Source organism: Monodon monoceros, unplaced genomic scaffold, assembly GCF_005190385.1.
Source record: "Monodon monoceros isolate NGI ecotype Baffin Bay Population unplaced genomic scaffold, NGI_Narwhal_1 Super_Scaffold_7, whole genome shotgun sequence".
Taxonomy (NCBI): Eukaryota; Metazoa; Chordata; class Mammalia; order Artiodactyla; family Monodontidae; genus Monodon; species Monodon monoceros.
This window is the reverse complement of record NW_021703784.1, coordinates 53,280,896-53,298,105: the sequence shown is the minus strand read 5'-3', so window position 1 is coordinate 53,298,105 and position 17,210 is coordinate 53,280,896. Positions and strand designations below refer to the sequence as shown.

At 39.7% G+C, this 17,210-nt stretch overlaps 1 protein-coding gene across 3 annotated transcripts in view; it reads right to left on the bottom strand.

Annotated features, from left to right (window-relative positions):
* PAK1 (p21 (RAC1) activated kinase 1) overlaps positions 1-17,210 on the bottom strand; it is a 155,063-nt gene that overhangs the window by 131,153 nt on the left and 6,700 nt on the right. The window contains exon 1 of one of the 3 annotated variants that reach the window (XM_029209062.1): positions 2,957-3,052. The exons of the other annotated variants lie outside the window; for them this stretch is intronic. The gene's annotated coding sequence lies outside the window, so the exon portion shown is untranslated. Of the gene's footprint in view, positions 1-2,956; positions 3,053-17,210 lie in introns of those variants that run through there. 3 annotated transcript variants of the gene reach the window in all.

The following is a 17,210-nucleotide window of genomic DNA, read 5'->3' as shown; positions in this document are numbered from 1 at the left end:
TGAAATGGACGCTACTGGCTAGCCAGCATTCATTCCCCTCTTCCTCCCTCCCAATAGAGCCCTGATTTTTATCCAGTATTCATTCCTCAGTAGCCAATGTAACTAAGGCAGTTCTCAAATTTTAGCATATTATCAGAGTCAAAAATCACCTGAAGAGCTTGTTAAAACACAGGTTCCTGGGCCCCACACCCAGAGTTTTCGATTCAGTAGGTCTGATACCTGGCCCGAGAATTTGCATTTTTAACAAGTTCCTAAGTGACCACTTTTTGAAAACCACTGTCCTAAGGGAAAGCTGACCCCAAACCTAGCTCCAAGGGTAGGTCTTCATTCTACACCCAAACCAAATATAGTAATCCCATTCTCCTTGCAGTGATTAGTCCAAGAACTCAGGCTTAACCAATTGGCATCTGGCACATCCCTTGAAACTCTTGCAGTTCAGGGATGGGTAAGTGGCCTAAGGTGGTCCAATTGCACTAAAGGGGAAATTTTGTCCATTTTGGGAGATGAAGTCAGTGTCTGCCTCTGTCTCTCTCTCTGCCTCTTTCTGCCTCTCTCCCTGTCTCCCTCCCTTTCCCCCTACCCCTCTGTCTATGTATCTATATCTCTCTCATCCACTGGTTAACAAAGAAACTTAGCCCCTCCAATGGTTACTATCAATTTACCACCATGATGGAAGACAGCTTGGGGATATAAGTAACACAATCTTCTACTTTTGTGTTGTTATAATTTTCAATTTATATAAGTTTCAATATGATATAAACCAAATTTGAGTCAGAATTGCTGCTTAAAGAATTCCAAATGACATAGAATTCGGTAATAGAAGATGGTACAAGCCACCTGAATACTCTCTACAGTGGAATCTGTAAATTGCTTTGCTCAACACCTATTCTAACCCCTTTCTAGCTTTGAGTACTTCAGAGATTGGAAAGCAAAAAAAACCTGTATTTCCCAGACTCCCTCCTAAAAGTCATTTAGGTTCTGCTAATCAGATGCTCTCACACTAGATACTGATTTGTAACTATGTATTAGATGAGTGGAGAGACTGGGCACAGGACACCCCTTTTGCTGGAACAAACTGCAACAGAGGCAGCATAGTTCTAGATCTAGCAGTTGTAGCAACAGCTGCCTGATTCTGCAGCTTCTAGATTATGGCAAAGACAGCAGCATCCTTGAGAGCTTTATTCTTTGGTGCAGTTTGGAAAGTTTATTCCTGGAAGCTCAGCCTGGGTCCATTTCTTCTATTCTCCCAAAGACTCTTTCATCTCGCTGGTATCCTTTAATAAATCAATTTTCCTTGAACTTGCTAGAGTGGATTCTGTTACTTGCCCCACTAATAAGAACCCTGACCAGTAAACTACCCTACACTAAAGATAACATATAATATTTGCCATCATGTTCGCATAACAACTGACCCTTTCCTTCCTTGTCTTTGCATCAACAACTCTTCCCTCAGTGTGGAATGTCCTCCTTCACAATCATCCCATTTGCAAAAGTTGCCCACTTCCTCCAGGAAGAGATTTACATAATGAGGAATTAATCACAGAAGAAAGGAAGAAAACCAACTTGACAGAGGAAGACTGAGCCCTGAAGAATGAGCAGTTGACATCTGGCAGAGAAGGGGCAAGGAGGATGGAGGGAGCGTTTCAAGTATAAAGAATAACATTCACAAAGGCAATAAAGTACCTCTTGCCATCAAGGACTGACCCTACAAATTCACAACTTCTTAGAGCTGGGAATGATGCTATAGCATATACTGAGTTTTGCTAAAAAATAATGTTGAATACAAGTGATTTTTATAGTCAGTTTTCAGTAATTAATAAGCACTAATAACTGTGTACAAAAAAACTACTACATTAGGAGCTATAGGGAAATTCCCAAAGCAGAGATCACAGTCTTCCACTCTTAAAGATTTACAGTATAGAGAGAAACAAAGACATCTGAAAAGATCAAGGATACAACACAAATACTACAAAGACAAGTGCAAATTCATATAAACAACTGTAAAGAAAAAAGTTTCAAGTCACTAGAGTATCTAATAATAGGTGTTATTCAGAGAAAATTTTTTCTAAAAGAATTCATTAATACACCAAATACTTACTAAACATCTACTGTATGCTAAAAATTATTTTAGTTGCTGAGGAAACAGAAGCAAGCACAAGGTCCTTGCTTTTACAAGGCTTAAACTCTAACTGAAGGAGAATTAGGAACAAAGGTTTCAAGGACAGGGCTGTAAATTAAAGCACTGGTCATTAGGCTCATTTTCACTTCCCTATCCTGTAATATGGATAATTATGAGAGCCAACATTTATTGAGCACTTGTTTTGTGCCAGAATCTGCTAAGTACTTTACAATTATTACCTCATGTGATCCTGGTAACAAACCTATGAAGTAGGTGCTACTGTTAATACCACTTTAAGGATAAGGAATCTAAAACTACAGAGGTTAAGTAACTGCCCCCAGATCAGAGAGTCAGGAATTGGCAGAGCCATAGGATTCCAAGTTAGGTCAGTAGCAGAGGTTTTTAACTGCTACACAATATAGAGGACAAAATTATATTTATATGAGATAGAGCTTTGTTAAAATAGGAGGCATGGAACTGTTAATGTGGCATGAGGTTGACCATCTCTGAGGGTTTTTGTTTCCTTATGCCATAAAATGAGGGGTTAGATTCCCTAAGCAATGGTCACTTTCAGCTTCTGTTTCTACGGTTTCAAAAACAATGTCAAAAAATTTTCAGGTGCCTGGTCCAGGTGTTGTTAGTGAAAAGGTACTTTGAAAGCTGACACTATACTGTTCTTATCCACTGGCTGAGACCCTGTGTTTCCATGCTTTCATTAAAGGGCATATTAGCATTATATTAATTGGCATAAACAGCTGTAGCATAAACCTCCTGCAGAATAGAAGGCTGGCAGCACAGAGAACAAAGGGAGAGGCAAGAAAGCAATGATTGGCTGACCTGGATTCATCTAGGTCAGGCATGGCATTTGGTCCCTCTGCATTTCTAAGTTCTCGTGAATGTGGATGCCCAGGCAGCAGCCCAAAGCCTTCCTCATTTCCATCTCAATCTCTAGGAAGAATTACAATGAGAACAAGAGCTATTGCGGCAGAGACCAGACTCTGAATATTAAAGTACACACTAGGCAGGAGCTAGCAAAAGGAAGAATAAGAGATGTTCTCTATTTGGACATAACAAAGTATAACAGTCAAACCCTACTCACTCACCTGCCACACAAACTGTACCAAACGGTACCTTTTTTTTTTAGCCACGCAGTGCAGTTTGTGGGATCTTAGCTCCCCTCTCCAAACAGTACCTTTTCAAGACACTTTTCCAAATCTCTTCAATTACTGTTCACTTCTTCCTAACCCTTTGCTTTATTAGGTATCTCCTATGTGCCAGACTCTGAGCTAGGCCCCATAGGAATATAATGAATAATGCAAAATCCCCAACGTCAGGGAAATAAATCTAATGGGGGACAAGTGCATACAAAGGGATTCTTGTTATCTGGGTATAACTAATACCCAAAAATGCCACTTAAGTTAACTGATGAAGGACAAAACTACAATAAAATAAAATAAATAAAAAGTAGATGGGGTCTTTAATTTTTCAAAATAAGTATAAAACAAAATTTTGTAATTTAACAAAATGTAAGCTATAATTGCCACTAAGGTAATTCTTAAACCAGAGAACATTGGTCATTTCACATTTGGCTTTCAGAACACGTTGATGAAGAGGATCAGTTTTGTAAAAATATTCAGGAGCTTCACCAGTTTTTGCCAAGGGTCTCTCTTAATCCTTTGTTACTCAAATCATTGTCCTCTGAATCTCCTATTATGACATTACTCATGTTAATTTTTCCTTCAATTTTAAACTGGTCTAATTTTACCTAATCCTCATTTGTCAATGACTTTTGTGTGTGTGGTTCAAGCCATTCTCCAATATCACTTTATTTCAAATTCATAAAATTCTTTATGTTTTGCAGAAATTTCAGTTTTCCTTTTAGAATCTACTTGCATCATATTGTTAGATGTTAATTATCCTACCATTTGAAATGCCCTTACTGACAAAGAGAGTGAGGAGGACAGAGCCCAGTGGTGAGCAGAGAGGGATGTCTGAGTGGGGAGTAATTTTATAAGTGATCAGTTCCTATGGATAATAAATGAACATCTATATATCTAATTATAGTGCACAGGACCAAAAGAGTGCTATGGAAATTCAAAAAAGCTTAATAAATATTTGTTGAATGAGTGGATAAATTATTTTATTCAATAATTCAACAAGCATTTATCGAGAGCCTAGTACATGCCAGACACTGTTCAAGATACTGAGTATACAGCAAGGAACAAAACAAAGTACTACCTGTCTTAGTCCATTTGGGCTGCTATAAGAGAATACCATAGACTAGGTGGCTTACAAACAAAAGAAATTTACTTCTCACAGTTCTGGAGGCTAAGAAGTTCAAAATCAAAGCACCAGAAGATTCAGTGTCTGGTGAGAACCCTTTTCCTGGTTCATAGATAGCCATTTTCTCTCTCACATAGCAGAAGGGGAGAGGGAGCTCTCTGGGTCTACTTTATAAGGACACTAATCCTATTCATGGGGGCTCCACCCTCATCAACTAATCACCTCTCAAAGGCCCCACCACAAAATATTACCACTTTGGCATTTGGATTTAACATATGAATTTGGGGGAGGGCTTCCCTGGTGGCGCAGTGGTTGACAGTCCGCCTGCCAATGCAGGCGACGCGGGTTCGTGCCCTGGTCCAGGAAGATCCCACATGCTGTGGAGCAGCTGGGTCCGTGAGCCATGGCCGCTGAGCCTGAACGTCCAGAGCCTGTGCTCCGCAACGGGAGAGGCCACAACACTGAGAGGGCCGCGTACCGCAAAAAGAAAAAAAAACAAAAAAGAATTTGGGGGAGACATAAACATTTAGTCTATAGCATACCATCAAGGAATTTATAGTCATGAATGGGTGGATGAGGGCTGCAAGCCTACATGGAAGAAATGGCAGCCCAGTTGGATCTTGAAGAATGAAGAGCTTTAATAGCATAGAGGAAAAAGGAATTCCAGGCTGAGGGAACAAAGTGATATAACATATGAATGTGTAGTAAACTCAGTCTTTTTAGGGATGGATTAGGGTCAAGAGAGATGAGGCTGAAGAAGTAGGCGGGGTCAAAGTGTAATGTTCCCTGAATAACAAACCAATTTACATGTTATCCTACCAGCAATGGGGATACACTGATGGCTTTTGAGAAAAACAGTAACAGGATCAGAAAAATTACTCCAGGCAGAATAATGGATGAATAAGAGGGCAGAAAGACTGGTGGCCAGCACTATGCAGAACAGTATGGAGGTTCCTCAAAAAACTAAAAATGGGGCTTTCCTGGTGGCGCAGTGGTTGGGAGTCCGCCTGCCGATGCAGGGAACGCAGGTTCGTGCCCCGGTCCAGGAGGATCCCATATGCTGTGGAGCGGCTGGGCCCGTGGGCCATGGCCGCTGGGCCTGCGCATCCGGAGCCTGTGCTCCGCGGCCGGGGAGGCCGCAGCAGTGAGAGGCCCGCGTACCGCAAAAAAAAAAAAAAAAACTAAAAATAGAGTTGCCATATGATCCAGCAATCCCACACCTGGGCATATATCCAGACAAAACTATAATCGAAAAGATACATGTACCCCTATGTTCACAGCAGCACTATTTCCAAGAGCCAAGACATGGAAACAACCTAAATGTCCATCGACAGATGAATGGATAAAGAAGATGTGGAATATATATACACAATGAAATATTACTCAGCCGTAAAAAGAATGAAATAATGCCAGTTGCAGCAACATGGATGGACCTAGAGATTATCATACTAAGTGAAGTAAGTCAGAAAGAGAAAGACAAATACCATATGATATCACTTTATGTGGAATCTAAAATATAACACAAATGAACTTATCTATGAAACAGAAACAGACTCATAGATATAGAGAACAGACTTGTGGTTGCCAAGGGAGAGAAGGGGTTGGGGGACGGATGGATTGGGAGTTTGGGATTAGCAGATGCAAACTGTGATATACAGGATGGATAAACAACAATGTCCTACTATATAGCACACGGAACTATATTCAGTATCCTGTGATAAACCATAATGGAAAAGAATATGAAAATGAATATGTATATATATGTGTATAACTGAGTCACTTTGCTGTACAGCAGAAATTAATACCACATTGTAAATCCACTATAAAATTTTTAAAAATGAAAAAAGAAAACAAAACAAAAAGACTGGTGGCCAGGACACTAGTTAAGAGGTAATTTTAAAACCTAGAGACAAGATAATTATGGTCTAAACCAGAGCACAGAGGATAGTGAGATAAAAACAAATTTGGAAATAACTTCAGAGATAAAACTGACAAGGCTTGATAATTCTTGATAATGTGAGCTCATTCATTCAGCAAATATTTACAACACTCAATGTGGTCCTGGCACTGTACTAGGTGATGGGGTACAAAGGTGAACAAAAGAGATGATCTTTGACTCCATGGAGCTGAAAGGCTAGACATATAACAAACAGACAGGTACAGAATTACAGGTCATTATAAAAGCCATTACAGAAAATAACAAATACTGTAAGATGAAAATAGAGGGGATCTTCTTTAGATCAGATGGGTCCTGGCTTCCAGTAGATACCCAATATTTAGAAAGAAGAATATACTCAATTTTCTTAAAGAAGAAAAAGAGGGAGGCAGAGAAAAGCTAGACTTGTGAAGAAGCCAGAAATGGAGAAAAGCATACCAGGGGAGAAGAACAGGTGTGAAGGCCCTGAGGCAAGACTTTCTCAAACTTTGTAGAAGGGGATGGAGGGGGGGGGAGAGGAAAAACAATGCCAATCACTCTGAAACACAGCCACTGAGGTGGAGAGTGACACAAGATGAAGTTAGAGAAACAAAAAACAAGGTCAGGTCACTCAAAAACTTAAAATCACATTTAAGATTTCATATTTGGGAATTCCCTGGCAGTCCAGTGGTTAAGACTCGTCGCTTTCACTGCCATGGGTCCGGGTTCGATCTCTGGTTGTGGAACTGAGATGATACAAGCCACGTGGCACAGCCAAAAAAAAGAAAGAAAGATTTTATATTTTCTCCTAAATAAAACAAAAAACTTTTACAGGTTTCAAGCAAAGAACTCAGTTAAAAGATAGTCCAAGGTAGGGACTTCCCTGTTCCCTGGTGGTACAGTGGTTAAGAATCCACCTGTCGGGCTTCCCTGGTGGCGCAGTGGTTGAGAGTCCACCTGCCGATGCAGGGGACACGGGTTCGTGCCCTGATCCGGGAAGATCCCACATGCCGTGGAGCGGCTGGGCCCGTGAGCCATGGCCGCTGAGCCCGCGCATCCCAAGCCTGTGCTCCGCAACGGGAGAGGCCACAACAGTGAGAGGCCCGCGTACCAAAAAAAGAAAAACAAAAAACAATCCACCTGTCAATGCAGGGGACACAGGTTCAATCCCTGGTCCAAGAAGATACCACATGCCTCAGAGCAACTAAGCCCGTGCGCCACAGCTACTGAGCCTGCACTCTAGAGCCCTTGAGCCACAACTACTGAGCCCGCCTGCTGCAACTACTGAGGCCTGCGCACCTAGAGCCCATGCTTCTCAACAAGAGAAGCCACCACAATGAGAAGTCCGTGCACCGCAACCAAGAGCAGCCCCGGCTCGCCGCAACGAGAGAAAGCCCACACGCAGCAACAAAGACCCAGTGCAGCCCCAAATAAGTTAATTAATTAATAAATTTTTTAAAAAAGAAAGTCCAAGGTAGAGATGATGGTAGTTTGGATTAGAGAAGTGACAACAGACATGGAGAGAGGTAGATAGATTCAAGCAATACAAAGGAAGTAAAATTAACAAGATAGGGAGTGGAGTTATCCATATGAAGGACAGGAGAGAAGGGTGTCAGGAGAGAAGGAGGTGTCAGGGATGAACCTTAAATTTCTGGTTTGAGCAACTAGAGAAACAAAGATGCCACTTACTAAGACAGTGATAACTGGGAGAGAACCAGGTTTGTGGAAAAAGACCAAGAACGCAGTTTAGAGTATATAAAGAAGGAGATGTTGTAAGACCTCAGAGTGGAAATATCAAGTGGGTAATTGAATATATGAGTCTAGAGTTAAGGAGAGAGGTTTAGACTAGAGATATCTGGGGAAATACAGAAGTTGAGAGCTTATATATAGTATTCAAAGGTAGGACAATGAATGAAATCAAGTAGAAAGAGAGTACAGTGTAAGAGAAGAGGATCTCTCCCTTGAGGAATTCCAACATTTAAAATCAACATTGTAGAAAAGGCAACAAATTAAACTGAGGAATGGTCAGAGGTAGGAGGCAAACAAGGAAAGTGATATCACAGAAGGCAAAGCATATTTTAAAGAGGGAGTAATCAATAAAGGCAAACATACTGAGAGGTCCAGAAAGATAAGAATGAAATGGAAATTCTGTGGCTGCTAACAACACGAAAAGAGAGCCATCCAAGCACTATGAGCCTCTCAATGAAAGAACACACCAACACCTATAAAGTGGCCATGCAAAAAAAAAAAACAAAAAAAAACCTGGATTTGATCAAGCCTCTAGATACTAACTTACAAATAATGTATAACCAAGGAACTTGTTAAATTATAACAGGGAGATGCAAAATCCAGACAGTGAGAAACTTTATAGGACAACTGGTTTCTTCAACAAATAATCTGAAAGGGAGAAAAAAGAGACTGAGAGGAAATTTAGAGATTAAAGGAAACATAAAAGACATGTCAACCAATCTCTCTTTGTAGCCCTTATCTGTTTCAAACTGTTAAAGAAAAAAAAAACAAAGAAAGAAAGAAAAGTATGACATTTGCACCACAACTGAACATTTTGATGATATTAAGGGATTATGGGAAGGGGAGTGATGTATGTGTGGCTGCGGTTTTGGGGTTGTTTGCTTTTTTTCTTTTTTTTTTTTTAAGTAGATTTGGCACCATAGGGGTCATTACGGGCCTTAGCACAAGCAGTTATGATAAGGTGGGGGGATGGGGGTAGAAGCAGAGTGGAGTAGGCTGCCAAGTAAATGGGAGGTAAGGAATTAGAAGCAGAAGTTGTAAACAGCTATTTAAAGAAGACTAGTATTGAAGGAAAGCAAAAAAAGCGCTTAGCTGAAGGCTGACATGGGATCTCAGGAGCGCTTTTGTTTGGTGGAGAAGGGGAAAACTGTTTTCCTTTAAATAAAACATTTCAATGCTGCTTATGATAACCCAGTAGAAAGCAAAATGTCATGACGTAGTGAAGTGAGGTTTCTAAGACAGGACCACAGGAAAGAATCTAAAAGCATATGAAGGATCAGGCCTTTCCTTGAAAGAGAATCATTTCCTTCATTGTAAAAAAAGGAGCGAAGGCAAAAATGGGTACAATCCAAGTAGATTCTCAGATTCAGAAGTAGGAATATAAAGCTTCTGTTTTATTTGTGATAAATGAGACAAAGTGAGGGGTAGTAGAGAAGTGAAAGCACAAAAGGGAAAGTGGGGCTTCCCTGGTGGCACAGTGGTTGAGAGTCCACCTGCCGATACAGGGGACACAGGTTCATGCCCCGGTCCGGGAAGATCCCACATGCCGCGGAGCGGCTGGGCCCGTGAGCCATGGCCGCTGAGCCTGCGCGTCCGGAGCCTGTGCTCTGCAACGGGAGAGGCCACAACAGTGAGAAGCCCGCATATCGCAAAAAAAAAAAAAAAAAAGAGAGAGAAAGTGACAGGTGGAGACTGAGGGGAGAATTACAGATAACCCTGAAGGAAAGCAGCTATTTCCAGAGCTAGAAAATACAGGGGGGAAAAAATAGGCTTTTGGAAATGGGAAATAAGTCAGTTGAACAGACCAACTCCTGAAGAAATCATTAAAAGAAAGGCTGTGGTGGTATTCTCAGTTTACAAATATTAAATCCTGTCAAGAGCCTATTAGGTCTTCATATCACTTGATCCAGTAATTCCACCTATGGGAATTTATTTTAAAGAAATAAACTCTGAAAGTAAAAAGCTATATGTAGTGTTACAGATAAAATTACAGTGTAATTTATTACAGGGAAAAAAACCTAAATGATTGTGATGGTTAGTTTTATGTCAACTTGGCTAGGCTATAGTACCCAGTAGTTCAATTAAACACTAAACTAGGTGCTGCTGTGAAAGTGTTTTATAGATACAGTAAACATCTACATTCAGTTGACTTTAAACAAGGGAGATTATCCTTCATAATCTGCATAGGCTTCACCCAATCAGTTGAAAGACCTCAAGAGCAAAACTGAGGTTTCCCTGCTAAAGAATTCTACTGGTTCTGTTTCTCTGGTAGAACACTGACTGATACAATGGTATTAGGCAAATTATGGAATAACATCTTAAATTTTATAATGAACACTACACAGTAACATGGGGGAAATGTTTATAAGTCAAGAAAAAAAAGGCAAACAAATGTAGGTCTACATTGTGATTATAATTATGTAAATAGGTATGTTTACATACAAGAAAAAAGGGAACAAGAGTTTATTCATTTGACTGATGGAATTGTGCCTGAATTTTAAATTTATTAACAGTATTACAAAATAGTTTGTTAAATAGAGCTCTGTTATTTTTAATGGAATAAAGTTAGTAACATTGTACGTGTTAAGCCTTATTAGAATTGTGGCCCTATAAAGAAATTGGTACTAACCTAAAAGAACTCTGCCAATTTTGAAATGTTGCCTGGGAGAGTACTAAAAAAAAATTTTTTAAGGAAACTTCTGGAAAGCAAATATACCTAAAAGGGCTTTAATCCAATGCCATTTTTCAGTAACATTTAATTCTTCAACTCAAATAAAATGAAGAAAGACCCAGCATGGCAAAGTAGCTGGCGATCAGCTTAAGAATTTTCCACATCCTTAGCTAGCACCAGGGCATGCATTCAACTTTGACTCAGGTCAGAGATATTTGTACTGGGCACCTAAATATTTAACACAGTGAGGTTTCTTCTCTCCTGGCCTCTCCCAACATCAGACAATTGAAAGGATTCTTGTATGTTTGCTAAACTTGAGTGAAGAAGTCATACGGACCTCAGTTTGAATGCTGGCTCCACTTTCAAATTCATTCAATCAAAAAACATTTATGGCACTTCCCTGGTGGTGCAGTGGTTGAGAATCCACCTGCCAATGCAGGGGACACAGGTTCGAGCCCTGGCCCGGGAGGATCCCACATGCCGTGGAGTGGCTGGCCTGTGCACCACGACTACTGAGCCCGCGCGCCTAGAGCCCGTGCTTCTCAACGAAAAGCCACCGCAATGAGAAGTCCACGCACCACCACAAGAGTGGCCCCCACCCGCCGCGGCTAGAGAAAGCCCACACGCAGCAACGAAGACCCAACACAGCCAAAAATAAAAATAAATAAAATAAATAAATTTATTTTAAAAAATGTAAAAAAGGTCTTCCCTGGTGGCGCAGTGGTTGAGAGTCCGCCTGCCGATGCAGGGGACGCGGGTTCGTGCCCTGGTCCGGGAAGATCCCACATGCCACGGAGCGGCTGGGCCCGTGAGCCATGGCCACTGAGCCTGCGTGTCCGGAGCCTGTGCTCCGCAACGGGAGAGGCCACAACAGTGAGAGGCCCGCATACCGCAAAAAAAAAAAAAAAAAAAAATTTATGGAGTAGTTACTATATGTTAGGAACTGTAACTACAACAGGGAGCAAAAAATATATATATACTTTTTATTTTAAGGAAAGGGGTACTATGTTAAAATTCTTTCTCTTTAAGGTGTCATGCCTTAAAGAAAAATGATTCTCTGGAGCATAGGGTCTAGTAGGGCAGACAGACAATCAAATAATGCCATAGAGTAGTGGGTAAGAGTATGAATGCTAAAGTGTTTAAGGATGAAGTGTACTGATGTCTGCAACTTTTTTTGAAATGCTTCAAAATAAGATGGATTGATGAATAGATTAAGGGATGGATATTCAATAAAGCAAATATAGTAAAATATTATAGAACCTAAATGAGTATATGAGTGCTCACTAAACATACTCCCATTGCAATATTTTATTATAAAGAATTTTTAAACATACAAAATAGTTGAAAGAAGTGTATTGCTTCAAGAGGAGTCAGCCTAAAGAAGGGATTTTTCTTTTTTAAATAAAAAATTCAGACTTCCCTGGTGGTTCAGTGGTTAAGACTCTGCATTTCCAGTGCAGGGGGTGTGGGTTTGATCCCTGGTTGGGGAACTAAGATCCCACGTGCCAAAAAAATTTTTTAAAAAGTTGAATAAAAAATTCAATCTTTGACGAAGAATTCTACTTAGATACTATGGATATCCAGAGGCAATCTCAAAACCACTTAAAAACTTTGATTAGTCAATTTAATCAATTTACTCCTCAATATTTATTTGCTTGTTTGTTTCAGCTGACAATGATAGAGAACATTCTACACTCAAGACACTATGCTAAAAGTGCTGGTTCATCTCCTCATTCTAGCACCAAGGGGTGGGGGGTGGTTTGGGCAGTCACTATTTGTCTCTGTCTGTAAAATCTGATTTATTCATCCCTTCTCAGTCTCTCAGGATTAACTAGGATACTGCACAGGGTAGCATCTTGAAAGGTCTCTTCCTACCACACCAGCTTCATCTCATACCATTCACTCTTGTTCCCTACGGCACATCAACCATAATGTCCTGTGTTTAGTTCCTCCATGTTGAGCTAAACCAGTGTTATCCAATAGAAATATAATGCAAGCCACTAACACAAGCTACATAGGTAATCTTAAATTTTCTGGTAGCTATATTTTAAAAATTAAAAAAGAAAAGCAAGTTAAATTAATTTGAAAAAATATTTAACCCAATTTATCCAAATATTAACATTTCAACATATAATCAATATAAAAAGTTAATTACTTTAAATTCTTTTTTTCAGTACTAAGCCTGAAACCTGGTATGTATTTTACACTTATAGCACATCTGTATATGAACCAGCAACATTTCAAATGCTCAGTAACCCACACTGAACATCATAGCTCTAAACTTTTACCTACTTTCAGGGTCTTTGTGCACTTAAAATGTTCCCTCTGCCTGCAATGCTCTACACTCCATTCTCTGCATGACTAGTATCTACTTATCTTGCATATCTTATTTTAAAAGTATCATCTCCTCAATGGGGCCTTCCTCTTAGCACTCCAAAATTCTCTACCCTACTCCTTTATCTTCTGTAGGATTTATCAAAACCTGCACCTACTTATTTGTACATTTAATGCTTTTCTCTTTATTCCCCTCTGGAGTATAAGCTTTATAAGAGCAAGGACAAGGACCATTTCTGTATTGCTTATGACTGTACTTCTAGTACTAAGCACATGCCTGGCACATAGGAAGCGATCAACAAATATCTGTAGACTAATTAAGGGATAGATAAATAGAAGCACTGTAGAGATGCATTTGGTTTGTATGCATGTGGAGGTGTATATGTTTTGTCCCTACTCTACCAACCCACACATAAGAATATTCTCAGCAGCCATTCCCAAGTGGCCTGGGGCCTTAACAAAGTAGTCAGCTTCAGACAACTCTCTGGCAACTGGCAATGGATAGAAACAACATGATTTTTGGAAAAAAAATGAACTGCAAATAGATTTTAACATTCTCCAAGGAACCAGGATTTTTTTTTTTAAGTCAAGGGAAAATGAAGGAAGTGCCACTGGTCAAGGCAGCACCCAAATGTTCAGGAGCCAACACCAGATTTGGAGACAGATGATATAGATTAAAGATTCCAATTTGCAAACTCCCAGCTCTGTTATCATGGACAAACCATTTAACTTCTTTCCATCTGTAAAAATATGATGCATTAAGGACAGAATTAAATGAGATTGTATACGAAAGTGTTTTGAAAACAGTAAAGCCTAAATATATATTGTCTCTAGGCTGCTTAGGAAACGTGGACTTACAAAAGTGTATCATAATGAATTTTTCCCCTTTGCTCATCTAGTTTCTTGTTTTAAGTTACTTTGCAGATTACATATAGATAACTTCTTGAACTGACCAAGCAAAATGTACCCGGACACCAAACAAAAATATCAGACTCTGGACCGGCCAGGTAATTCCAGATGGGAAAATAATCTTAAATAGAAGAAAATGTTATAAAATAGTAATTCTTCAACAGGTGATTGGGGAACTAAGAGTCCTTCCAACTATACCAAGTCCCTCTCTACCCATGCCCCAACCTGGAAATTTAAATTTTACTCCTCTAGCCCACTGAGAATTGTTTCCATAGTGAAATACTGCTACTGATAGACTATGGGGATCATGGACTATTTTACTATGGAGTAAGGGTGAGGGCAGGGGAGAGAAGAAGATAAAAATATTTTTTAAATAAATAAAAAAATTTAAAAACACTGTCATAAAATATCTGAACTAAGAAGCTGGCATCAAATTTAATACATCTAGCAGGAGAAGCCACCGCAATGAGAGGCCCGCGCACCACAACGAAGAATGGCCCCCGCTCGCCACAACTAGAGAAAGCCCATACACAGCAACAAAGACCCAACACAGCCAAAAATAAATAAATAAGTAAATAAATTTTTTTTTTTTTTTTTAAATTTAAAACATCTATGTGACAGCTAAGGAAAACGGAGGCTCAGGGTGGTTAAGTGACTGGCCGTAGTTACACAGTAATAATCATAAAAATGTCTTCAAATCCCAACTTGATCTCTCTGCTTCTAAATCTTCTAATCTGTAAAATGAGTATAAAACAGTATCTCTCTTATAGGATTATTCTGAGGAATAAATGAAAAACCAAATGTAAAGTACTTGGCACTGTGAAAGTCCCCAGTAAAAGGTCACTTGTAATGAGGCTGAGGATGCTGATTTGTTCCTGAGGTCGTTTATCCCCAACATACAATGAGGCTGGGGGGAGAAGGTGGCTGGGAAACAGGGACATCGCTATCCCAAACTCATTTTTTAAGAAGATTAAAAGGGTATAGATGAAATGCTATAATACTTACTATTGGTTATCTTTCTATAATAAAACTCTGATAGATTTGTTGTTGTCCTTGTTTTACCTTTTATTCTTCCGTATTCTCCATATTTTCTACAAGAATCACATATTACTTTCATAATAAAAGAAACATAAATGTATTTTTTTTTTTCATAAATGTATTTTTAAAACAAACAAGGGGGGCTTCCCTGGTGGCGCAGTGGTTGAGAGTCCGCCTGCCGATGCAGGGGACACGGGTTCGTGCCCTGGTCCGGGAAGATCCCACATGCTGCGGAGCGGCTAGGCCCGTGAGCCATGGCCGCTGAGCCTGTGCTCCGCAACGGGAGAGGCCACGACAGTGAGAGGCCCACGTACCGCAAAAACAAACAAACAAACAAACAAACAAGGGGGTTTGAGTAAAGACATTCAAATTGGAATTGTGACTATCTGACGCTATTTTAGCTTGCTGGACCCTGGTTACCAACTCCTAGAAAAAAAAATCTATTTAAATGATTAAGGAAAATCCGAGAAAATGCCCACAGAACCTTAGAGCTAAAAGCACTTTTATAGATCACTTAGTCCAAACTCCCAACTAATAGCCAACATGAGTCAAGCACTTTACAGCTTATGAATTGCTATGCATTTATCTATGGAGCTCACCTGATCCTCACAACACCAGAAAAGTATAAGAGAGCTACAGTGTATTGGAAGAAGCACAAGCTCAAGAGTCAGAAGGACTGGTCCTCAAACCATAGCTGTGCTGTACAGCCTCAGGCAATTCAATTAACCTCTGTTTTCACTTCTATAAAATGGACATAAAATAATTCCTGTCTTAGCTAACCCAGGGAGTTGCTGAAAGAATAAAGTGAGATGACATTAGTGAAAGTGCTTTGTACGCTATCCAAAAGGCCATTCATCGTCTGAGCCTTGCTTTCCTGTCTGCTCTTACCACTCCCCACCTTGCACCCCATCCTCTAAGTGTACTAAACTACTCAGAGTTCCCCAAACATGCTCTCAAGCCTTCTAGCCCTTATACCTCTCTCTTTCAGAAAGGTCCTCCTTCTCCCTTCTCTTTCTACCTCTCCCCCACTGTCTTGGTTAACCCCTGCTTATCTCTCAAAATCCAACTTAGGTGTCACTTCCATTGAGAAGGCTTGCCAGACCACCCCTATTTCAGGTGAACTAGATGCCTTTCCTCTGTCTTCACATAGCACCAATATATATATCCATGTGTCATTTTTTTTTTCTCAATATAGTACAGTTGTCTACAGACATGTTTGTTTCTCAAATATAAACTTAAAGGTAGGGACAAGGTATCATCTATCTGTTTCTTCACAGCCCATGACAATGTCTGAGGCTTAATATGTGTTTAGCAAATAAAGGGACTTTAGATGACAATTAAAACAGTTTTCATATAATAAGTACCAAAGACATTTATGCAAAATATTATAAGGCAGTACTTTTCAAACTTGGCTGCATAACAGAATCATCTATAACTTTTCAAGAATAGAGATTCCAAGAGATTTTGATTAAGTAGACCCGAGATAGAGCCCAGGCAACTGTATTTTTTTTCACATCTTCACAAGTAGTTCAAACCCATAGCCAAAATTAAAAACCACTGCTATACAGAATTGCAGTCATAAAATTACAACAATTGTACCTAACATCTATATAACTTAACATCTTACAATTCATTTTCACTTGTTATTCATTTAATCTTCACAACAACCCTGTGAGTTAGGTATTATTTTTATTTTCCAAATGAAGAAACAGAGATTTAAATAAGTTAAGTGTCCAAGTAGGTCTTTGCCTAACTTCAAATTTACTGCTCTTCCTTCTACATCTCTCTCCTTCCCAAGAAAAATGATAAATAATATTGCCATAAGATACAAAGTACTATGAGGCAAGGATTCAAATGAGAAAGCCATCAATCCCTTTGTGCAAATCAGGGAAAGAGAGATTAAGGAAAGCTAGGCCTTCAAGATATAGGCAGGAAGATGAGGGTGGAGGCCACACATATACTGTCACTGTCATTTATCACCCCAAAAGATTCAAAAGGCAGATTCTATAAAGGAGAAAAATGTCCTTGCAGCCTCACTTAGTACTTACACAGTCTGAAAGGGAAAGGGACATTGGAGAGAACTGGAAGTAGAAAAGTGGAAGAAGAAAGCCCCATATACAAGAATGAATTTCCCAAGGCTGCATGCAAATTACCACACCCTGACTCCATGAATAAGAGCCAAAACATAATGG